The 11,297-nt window shown below is 36.7% G+C and overlaps 1 pseudogene; it reads left to right on the top strand.

Annotated features, from left to right (window-relative positions):
• The first annotated feature begins 366 nt into the window (after nucleotides 1-366).
• Nucleotides 367-5,648, top strand: LOC140877367 (glycerophosphodiester phosphodiesterase GDPDL6-like; annotated as a pseudogene).
• Nucleotides 5,649-11,297: the final 5,649 nt, after the last annotated feature.

The raw sequence follows: 11,297 nt of genomic DNA, 5'->3' as shown, positions 1-11,297 counted from the left end.
CTATTTATTCGATTTGGTTGTATAAATCGAATTTATTTAACCGGTTGTATTTGAAGACAACAAATTTTTAAAAAGACGCTCATTGACAACAATTTTTGTTAAAAATGTTGTCTTTCTGAATTTTTTTAAGGTAAAAAGACAACAATTTGAATAAAAATGTTGTCTTTAATTTTTTATTTAAAAAATTAAATTAAATCTAATATCTAATAAACGTAAGTCTTTTCCTACATTCATTCTCAAACTAAGATTTCTCGTGGTGCCCTAACCCAATCTCCAATCTGCCACCCTCGCCGCCCTTAATCCGTCATAAGCAGGCCGGAGATCTTCGTGAACTTTAATCCAGGCACAGGCGACATCAACCATGGTATGGATCAAACTTTGCGAGTTCGATTTGTGCAACTCAAAGCCTTGTCGCAAATTGAAGTAGTGCGAGTTCTGTTCTTCGCGAGTTTCAGTTGTCTTCAGCCTTTACCTGTTTTGGCGGGTATGTAATTCTTAATTTTTCGAAGCGATTGATTTTGAATCATGGGCTCTGAATTTATGAATTTATGTGGGCATAGATAACCCCCACCATATTTCTCCGCATTCGAAGTTCATTTGGAATTTAATTTTTTTTTCCCTGGAACGATTTTGTATTGCAATCTGCATTTTAGAAAGGACAATTAAGGTTTTTGTGTTTCTGAAATCAATCTTATGAACACAACAAATATTCAAGATGTGGATCCTAAAGGAGAAAAGGTGTACAACATAAATGGACAGGAAATCCATGGATGGTTCGGCTTGGATTACCCCGCCGAAGTCATTTTCCAGAAAGTAGGACGTAAGTTCTTAAAATAATGCATCTTTTTTCCTTCACTCTTCGATGTAGTAAGCAATTAATTATAGTCTTTACCCCAAGAAATCAAGATTTTGTAACTACGAATTGGTCTGGGTCCTGTTCTCTTCATGGTAAAGTAATGATAATAAGGGCTTATTTTGGTTATTGTAGCTGTCTTGATATGTAAACTTCTTCTCATGTAGTACGCCATAATATATACACAAGAACAGAAGTATACGATGGTACACCGGTCATAAGTCCTTCCCAGTTGGTAATCAACGGGAACATGCAATTCCACTGAAAATTCCTCTAAGAATGTGGCTGAACATTCAGGTCTCCCTTTATCTTCGCATATATCTTTGGTTTGCGTTAAGGTTCATAATATGTTTTGGCTTATCTTGAGATGTCATTTTCAGTAGGATTTCTTCTATCATCAAAATAAAATCAGTCCGGAGAAGTTTCTGCTAGAGAGAACTGATGTATTACCAGAGTTCATCTCATCTCCTGAGATAGGTTTTTTGAAGAGCATTCGACCAAAGTTGGGGGCGGCCAAAACAAAAATAATTTTCCAGTTTCTTGCACAAGATGTTCAAGAACCCACGACTAACGAGACGTACGGTTTACTTGATAACAAGCTCTCTGTGATCAAATCTATTGCATCTGGGATTTTTGTACCTCAGTCATACATTTGGCCTATGGACAAGGCAAGAGTCTTGTTGCTTGGAACAAACCTCGTACAAGACTCACAAGCAAGGCCTTACGGTTTACGCTTCGGATTTTGCTAATGATAACTATTTGAGTTATAATTACAGCTATGATCCCACCAGAGAGTACATTCAATTCTCGAAAATTCTCAATTTTTGGTTGATGGTTTTTTGATAGATTTCCCTTCGACTGCTTCAGAAGCAATTGGTTCGACTTCTTGACCGACCTGTTATCTGTTGCTGCGAATATTACAATGAATCCTTAATCTGTTATCAGCTTTTTGTTTTCATTTGCTCTTTCTTTAACATGAGAACCATCTTTCTGATTGCAGGATGCATACCTCAGAATAAGAATGCTTCAAGAGTCATTCCAAGTAAGGAAGAAGAAATCTAATGTCATCCTCTCTTAGTGTAGTATTTTGTTACTATTGTTATTTGATGATTTTTTTGCCATTTTCTCGATAGCTTTAATCATATCCCACAATGGAGCAAGTGGTGATTTCCCCGGAGCTACTGATCTTGCATATCAAAAGGCAATAGAAGACGGTACTAATATAATTGACTGCTCGGTTCAAGTATCCAAAGAAGGAATTTCCTTTTTCTTAGACAGATCAAACCTTATGAAGACTACTACAGCAACAACACTTTACATGGACAGATCCATGAGCGTACCAGAAATCCAATCAGTAGATGAATCTTTTCCTTTGATCTCATATGGAGCAAAATTCAATCTTTAAGTCGTAAGCTTCTCAAATTTGATGAACATGGATAAATTCTCAGTCCAACCCTTTTCTTTTACCTATTTGCGATGAAACTATTCCTTTCTTGCAATCAAATTCAGCTCAAATCAAGAGTTTCTTCGACAACGGACTCGTTAGAAACCCTGGAAACAAGAATAAGGGGAAGTATGTGACCCTTCCCTAGTTCTTGGAACTGGCCAAGACAAAAGCAGTAACTGGAGTACTGATATTTATTCAGGTGATTCTTCAGTGTCACATTATGCCCTACCTATTTAACTGAATTTCATCCAATAATATATACGTTCTTTTTTATTAGAATGCTGCATATCTTGCTTCAAACAAGAATCTTGACATAGTCATGAATATGGTGTCCACAGCCCTTACCAATGCCTCATTCGATAAGCAATTGACTCAGAAAGTTCTTATTCAATCAGATGACAGCTCTGTTCTACTAAAATTCAAGAATTTTCCTAATTACCAAAGGGTACTTTGCATCAATCCATCAATAAGCGGTGCACCGCATCAAGTAGCAGATGAAGCGCTGATGCAGTTTTCGTGCACAGAGATGTGATTGTACGTGTACGTGTCTTCTTTTAAAAGATTTGCATGTCTTTAGAAATTCTTATGAGTTGGCGTATGTTTAAAGAGTTTTTTCATTTTTCATTTCTGGCCAATAATATGGTAGATTGTATTTCTTGGTTGGTGTTGCGTTCGTTTAGGATTCATGATCTGCTTTGAACCTCAACATTTTAGATTAGTATGTAAATTTGGTATATCATCTATCCAAATTTTTCATTGGATCTATGGATAACCATGAGAGGATAATATGGTCTAGTTTGTTTACTTCATTAGCAGCGTGTATCCGAGATTGTTTAATTGTGTATCTATGTATGAAACAGAGATCACTTTTCCATTTGTGTTCTGATTTTTGTGCTTCTTTTAGTGATGATTCTTATTTGTTTAAGATTTTTAATGAAGGTATTCTATATGTTGTTCTCTGCTATCTTGCGCTGTGTACTTTGATCCAAATGTCTGGTTTATTTTTTTTTTGATCAACTTGTGATTATTATTATTATTATTATTATTATTATTATTATTATTATTATTATTATTATTATTATTATTATTATTATTATTATTATTATTATTATTATTTTGTTTTGCATGTGGAATGTGAATTAATTAATTTGTAAACAATAGATAATGCTTCAAATACGCAAATTAGTATAAAATATCTATGTAACATGACACCATGGCTTGTGCCAAAGCTTAAAATTGTGTTGAATCTGTATTAGGTACTTTGATGATGCAGTGGATATTGGAAGAACTCGCACATAAGCCAACTGAAATTTCACTAGAGAAAGAGCAAATACTTCAGTATTCTCTCAACAGAATAAAGTCTGTGGAGTGTGTTCTAGAGAAAACAAAGAGGGTAATTAATCAATTAATTTCGCTTTATTACTTTTTCAAGAATTTAGGCGGCATGCATTCATTCTTTTGTTTGTTTTAGGTTATAAATGCTACAGTGATAAAGAAGGTCAAAATTGCCGAATCCCTGGAAAATATTTGTGATTTCAGATTTCATGTAAGCCATTTTATTGCCATTAAAGCTACCGTATTATATTTTAACTTCCCACCAATTTGTATATACCAAGTATTTCAAGTGTATTCATTAGATTTATATATTTACCATTGCAACTAAGTTTTAGGGCTTTCATTTTGCAGCGAAGATGATTGTTTTGTTAAGCTTGTGGGTGGTTAAAATTCGAGCAAGTTTGCAAACCACCAGCCGGTTAGTTTATGGTTCAGAAAATTTAATTTGACTTTCTGAAAATCCATTAAATTAGAGTTAGGTTGATCATCACTTGTCCATTACTGAGGGATGATAGTGAAGTAGCAGGTGCCATGCATCTAGATAGTTATGGAAAAATGTAAATAAAGTGTTGCGAGAGCATAGTATGTGCGTGCAAATAGATATTGTTATATGCATTATTATACATGTGCTTACTTGTTACTCCACTCCAAGTAGAAATTGAAGTTCAATGACAAATCATAGATAATGAATTATTATTGAACCAACCTTTGGTTCAAAAAAAAATTGAGGTACATGCATTGTTATACATATATATATGCTTACTAGTCAGTACGCTTGTTGGATTCCCTAAGAAAGCTTAGGTCAACTAGTAATTCGCTGCTAATTTATTGAATTAGAGATTTATGTGGTTTGAGTGCTGCTCTGTAGCTTCCTGTTTCCTTTTTCCATATCCACATGATCTGCGTTTTCCAAGTTATTCTTATGTAAAATTTGATAATTTTTTCAACAATATCAAAGAATCGAGGATTTGCGAAAAAAGATTGATAAACTTATTGATTAAGTTTTGATAAGTACTAATTAATTTTATGCTAGTATGAGAATATTATAATTGTGTAACTACGTAGAATTTGATATTTGCAGGTTGAAAAAAGGTCTTTGCATGATTGAATTAAACAAGTTCAAGAAAAGATTGAAGAAAATTGTTTGAGAAGATGAATGTAGGGTAGATCCATTCGAGCAACCATTAGAATATGTCGGAGTTATTAAATTAACTCTTTATACGTGTCCGAATACATATTCAAAATATTGTAAATATTATTTCCTAATGTTGGAAATTTGTATATTAAATTTTATTTTTGAATTTTGTATTTTAAATTATTTATAATATTGAAAATTTGTATATTAAATTTAATTTTTATTTGTTTTTTATTTGAAAAAAGACAACATTTTTTTATCAGTTGTGATAAGGGGTTTAAAACTGTTGTAGAAGGCTGTGTTGTTAAAAATCACGCTCAAAGACAACAGTTAAAAACTATTGTCTTTTAGAGAAAAGACAATAGTTTTTAACTGTTGTCTTTGAGCGTGATTTTTAACAACACAGCCTTCTACAACAGTTTTAATCCCCTTACCACAACTGATAAAAAATGTTGTTTTTAGGAGTTTTTTTTGTAGTGTCATGTGATTAGAGGCACCGGAATCAACTATCCAAGACTCGTTGAGACAAGAGCCAAGAGCGGTATGATTTGTACCAGACTGTATAACGGAGCATGAGCCAACCGGTGAACTTGAGGAAGGATTGAGTGATGTCTGACGAAGGAGGCGACAATACTCCTCAATCTGATTGATTTGTTCTTTGGTGAACGGAACTGAAATGTTCGAAGTTTCTGGCTGTTCAGGGGCAGATTGGATATGCAACCCACGACCATCAAACATTTTTTGCAGCTGCCAATTTGCGGGTTTCCTGTGAATTTACCAGCATTTGTCCTTTGTATGGCCAGTACGATGACAGTGGTCACACCACGGCCTCTTGGTTATACGCTGACCTGAAGTATAATTTTTGTGCGACACCATGACAGAAGATTCAGGAGCAGAGACAGATTGTGGCACAACATCTGGGAGCATAAACTTGCGGCGAAGTTCTTCACGTCTGACCTCTGCAAAAGCGGCATCAGGTGATGGAAAAGGGTCACGTGCAACCAGCCTCCCTCGGACATCGTCCAGATCATGGTTGAGGCACGAGGAACTCAAAAACCCTTTCCTTTTCCAGATTAAGCCTGATTTTCGGGCTGCATTCAGTACACGTCTTCGTGTCCTCAAGAAAAAGATCTAATTCTTGCCATAAATCCTGCAAATCAGAGAAGTACTGTGTGACTGAGTTAGAGCCCTATTTTATTTCCTTCAACTTGGACCGAATTTCAAATACTTGAGAGGTATTTCCGAGATCGGAGTACATTTTCTGAGCAGCATCCCAAACCTCTTTAGCCGTGTTGAACCACAAGTAGCGACGGCTAATTTGAGGCTCCATGGAATTCACGAGCCAAGCAAGAACGATGGAGTTTTCGGACAACCAAGTTGTATAAGATGAATCAGAGGAGGCTGGGGCAGGGAGATCTCCTTTTAAATGCCCTAATTTTCCACGGGCACAAAACACAATCTTGACCGATTGTGCCCACTGGAGATAGTTGCGGCCATTGAGACGATGGACTGTAATTTGGAATGAATTAAGGTCACCCCCGAAAAGATGAGTAATAGACCCAGTTGGCCCAGAGGATGTTCTGATCTTGGATCCATCGGATAAGATATGAGATTTGGACGATTCAGTTGACATGTTGAACGTAAGAGAGAAAAAAACAAAAATTCAGGAACCTACGTTTGGCTTTGATACCATATAGAATTGGAGATAAATTTATTTTCTATATCTTCATGAGAGTACAAGACACCTTTTAAATAGATTACAAGGCTTACAACAGACCCTAAAAAATCAGAAATCAAATATTACCCTATCTAATTTACAAAGGTTGAATTATCTTATCAAAACAAAACTGAACAATATAAGATAATATCAAATATCAATAATATCTAATTATCTTATTCTACAGTTAATGACTATATTAAAGAATATTTTGGCTACTTATTTATTTTTATTTTTTAATTATGTAAATATCTTTTGTTAAAACCTGGAAATGTAGTTTGATATATCCGCCTAAATTTAAGAGAAGAAGCAATCTTTGTGTTGCGGCGTATGATCAACCTCCTAAGCTTTTCGACATCGATTCGCCAAGATATTTAATCACAACGCAACTAAAACTTTATGGGATCGTGAAATTAAAAAAATGGTCTTGCTAATATAAAGATTTTTCTTTGATTTTGTTAGGTTCGAGTTCATTTTTAGGCTTCATACAAATTAGGATGAGCATGGTAGCACTTTTGTGGTAAACTTGATTGCACTTTTATCGTTTAAATTAAATAAATTTTCTGTTTTTTTTAGTCAGGTAAAAATCTCGAATCTCCAAGGCAAATTTATTGGCATGTACATCTCTGCAAACTGGTATCCACCTTGTCGAAAATGCACCAAAACATTAGCCAACACTTACGAGCAACTCAAGAAGAGTAACGTTGATCTAGGTTTCGAAGTGGTCTTTGTTTCATCTGATGAAGACCTTGACTCCTTAGATGAATACCGATCTACGATGCCATGGCTTTCTATTCCATTTTCATCTACGACAACGAAAAGGGCCTTGAATCTGAGGTTGGATCTTGTTTACTTAACACATTATTTAGAGGACAAAATCTCTTATGTGGGGGCGAAGGTAATAACCCAGTTCTATTTTTACAAGATTAATTGGACTAAACATGTTTAGAATAAATAAAACATGATTAATGGATATTAAGTTGACCAATCGAACAAATAAATTTGATTCAGAATGTCCAAAAGTGGTAAATGGGCTTATTTGGGCTCGAGAAGTTCCAATCGTCCGTACTTAAGCCCTGTGTGGATCGGATGGTCCAAAGCGATCGGATGGAGCGAAGTATTTAGAAAGACACAAACGAGTTCGGAACGTCCGAACTAGAGATCGGAGCGTCCTATCATAGTTAGGAAATGAAATTGTCGAGGTGTCAACACTGTTTGGATACGCAAGAGTTCGGAACGTCCGAAGTAGGGATCGTAGCATTCGAACTGTGCATTGCTGCAATGTGCCCCTCAAAAATAGCTGTTGTGGCATAGCGTGGTATTTAATGTGACAAGACACTCACATTAGGTTGGGGTTATGGCGGATGATAAATTGGGTTCCAACAAAGAATACATAAATGCAGTTTCAACAGAGAAGACATTTATGGCAGATGATGAATCTTGGAGTTTAGCTGTATTTATTATTTTCTTCGTTTTATCTGTTATTTTTATTTCAAGTGCTCTATATTTCATCACGAGGAAAATTTTTTTTTTCGTCAAAACAAAAAAAACGTGATAGTTATGATATTGAAGCTGATTCGCCGCTGCCGCTATCGCCGCTGTCATTGCCCCACACATTGATCATGTCGTTGATGTTATCTTTGCCGTTGTCTTTGCCTCCGTGAATATGCCACGGCTGTCTCTGCTGCTGTATCCGATACAGCCGCTAGAGAAACCACTAATACCGCACCCATCGTTGTATTTTTCTCCGCCGCCGCTATCGCCTTCAGCATCATCGTCGCGTTCTCCCTCTCCATCGTACTCGCCATTGCCGAGGTATCTACCGCTGCTGCCGCCGCCACCGCCATCATTATGCTCGTATTCACCAAAAATACCTAGCAAATATAGATTTTGTTTGGATGAAAATTTTAAAATTTATATGCCATGTCTAAATTAAAAAATATGTTGGATACTTATTTATTTTGCTATGTTAATGACTATATTAAAGAATATTTTGGCTACTTATTTATTTTGCTTTGTTAATTATGTAATATCTTTTGTTGAAACCTGGAAATATAGTTTGATATATCCACATAAATTTAAGAGAAGAAGCAATCTTTGTGTTGCGGCGTATTTTCAACCTCCTAAGCTTTGCGACATCGATTCGCCAAGATATTTAATCACAACGCCACTAAAATCTTATGGTCTTGTGAACTTCATAAGATGATCTTGCTAATATAAAGATTTTTCTTTGATTTTGTTAGGTTCAAGTTCATTTTTAGGCTTCATACTAAGTAGGATGAACATGGTAGCACTTTTGTGGTAAACTTGATTGCACTTTTATCGTTTAAATTAAATAAATTTTCTGTTTTTTTTAGTCAGGTAAAAATCTCGGATCTCCAAGGAAAATTTATTGGCATGTACATCTCTGCGAACTGGTATCCACATTGTTGAAAATGCACCAAAACATTAGCCAACACTTACGAGAAACTCAAGAAGAGTAACATTGATCTAGGTTTCGAAGTGGTCTTTGTTTCATCTGATGAAAACCTTGACTCATTTGATGAATACCGATCTACGATGCCATGGCTTTCTATTCCATTTTCATCTACGACAACGAAAAGGGCCTTGAATCTGAGGTTGGATCTTGTTTACTTAACACATGATTTAGATGACGAAATCTCTTAAGTGGGGGAGAAGGTAATAACCCAGTTCTATTTTCACAAGATTAATTTGACTAAACATGTTTAGAATAATTAAAACATCATTAATGGATTTTAAGTTGACCATTCGAACAAATAAATCTGATTCAGAATGCCCAAAAGTGGTAAATGGGCTTATTTGGGCTCAAGAAGTTTCGGTGGTCTGAACTCAAGCCCTGTGTGGATCGGATGGTCCAAAGCGACCGGATAGTGCGAAGTAGTTCGGAAGCCATTGATGAGTTCGGAACATCCAAACTAGAGATCGGAGCATCTGATCGTAGTTAGGCAATGAAATTGTCGAGGCGTCAACACCTGTGACGCCTAGAATTCACATAATTTGAGTTTTTGTTTCTAAACCTGTTTTAATATTTATAATTTATAATTTTTGGTATTTAATTGCTTAAATCAGTTTTACATTTTTATAATATTTAATTATTTTAAATTTTCTATGTTAGTCGCTTTTAAATTTAATTTAATATTTCCCGTGCTCGTGAGCTATTTCTTTTAAATCTTTGCTAGGATTAGTATTTTAATTTTCGGACTGTCAAATCCGATCTTTTATTTTAACTCAAAAAATTCTAGCTTGCGTATTAATTGTGCGAGCTAATTTAGAGGTTTAAGGTTGTCGCTTTGGTATTAGAACTTTTTATTTAATATCATTTTTCACCTAGGTTTGGATTTAACCCTAGCTTTTAAATCACACACACTAAGACCCTAAAACTCACGCACACCATTTCCACACACACACACATAGAGCAGCTCGATTTCTCCTGTTCTTCAAGGAAGGAGCTTGTAGTGACCCAACCCGGATCCACTACCTAATCAGAGTTATAGTAAAAGCGCACGCAATAAAAGCTTAAAGCGTAAAGAGCGGATAATTAAAATACAACAAATCCAATCGGCAGAATACAACCGACGATAACACAAGTGTATAAGTACTGTTATACAACCAAATCGAAGGTTCAAGGTAAACAAATCCCTACCCTCTACAACCTCGCACTCTCCAAAGCTCAATCCTGCTGAAAGCCGCCTGGACCGTCCAGTCTCAAACCTGCCCGCCACAAGGTACACAATACCCAAACACAGGGGCGTGAGCTAAAACGCTCAATACAAAGCAATGATATAAATACAAATATGCGCGCACAGATGATTTAAAACTCAAGTGAAAACACTTGCTCAAGGCGCCGAGAATATACAGTACCGGCTAGAGAGCGACCCCGCGGGGTACTCGTATACTCCATATCAGGGCTGAGCCAACCCCATCCTGACCCGAATCCAAAGCAGGATACAAGTCCCATATGGAAACTGTCATACCTGACTCGAGTCCAAAATGAGATCATAGTTCCCTATGGAGACTGTCAATGACTCACATCTCTCCGGATGCAGTCACACGTAAAATCATGTATGTGCTAAGACGGTAAAACATGCTAAAACATGATAAAGCATATAGCACATACTCATGCAACATACATGCAAATATATCATGCCGGCTATCTCGGTCAGTACTTACGTACCTCTAACACTGCTGGACAACCTAGCTCCACTGACCTAAACTCCAAGCCTACTAGTCCAGTATACTGCTACTACAATGCAAATATCCATGCATCAACAATAAAACTCTAAAAAGCCTTAAATAAGCTAAAGCGTACTCCTAAATATTTTTAGGATGCCAAAGCTATACCTGCGTCCGTCGTTAGCCCTTTGCTGTAGATAGCCTCAAAACTAGGCCATAGCTCCGCGACGACGTCTAGATCACTAAGCCACTTCCGGATTCCCCGTAGGACGCCTAGATCTCCCTAGATCTGAGTTAGAAGGCTTAGGAATCGAGAGAGAAGAAAGGAAATTGGTGCGAGAAAATGAATTCTCGGACCCTCTATTTATAGACAGCGTTCGAAACCTCCGATCCCAGTTCGCAACATCCGATCACGATCGAAACCTCCGATCGCACCTTCGGAGCTTCCGATCGCTCAATATTACGTCAGCCATGACGTCACCTTGCTGACGTAAGTGATGACGTGTGCCCTGTTCCAGATCGGAGCTTCCGATCTCACCGACAGAGCTTCCGATCTCGATCGGAGCCTCCGATCCTGGCACGGAGCTTCCGATCCACTTCGGATCCTCCAAAGTCT

This window comes from Henckelia pumila, chromosome 2, assembly GCF_033568475.1.
Source record: "Henckelia pumila isolate YLH828 chromosome 2, ASM3356847v2, whole genome shotgun sequence".
Lineage (NCBI taxonomy): Eukaryota > Viridiplantae > Streptophyta > Magnoliopsida > Lamiales > Gesneriaceae > Henckelia > Henckelia pumila.
This window is presented reverse-complemented; position numbering and strand designations above follow the sequence as displayed.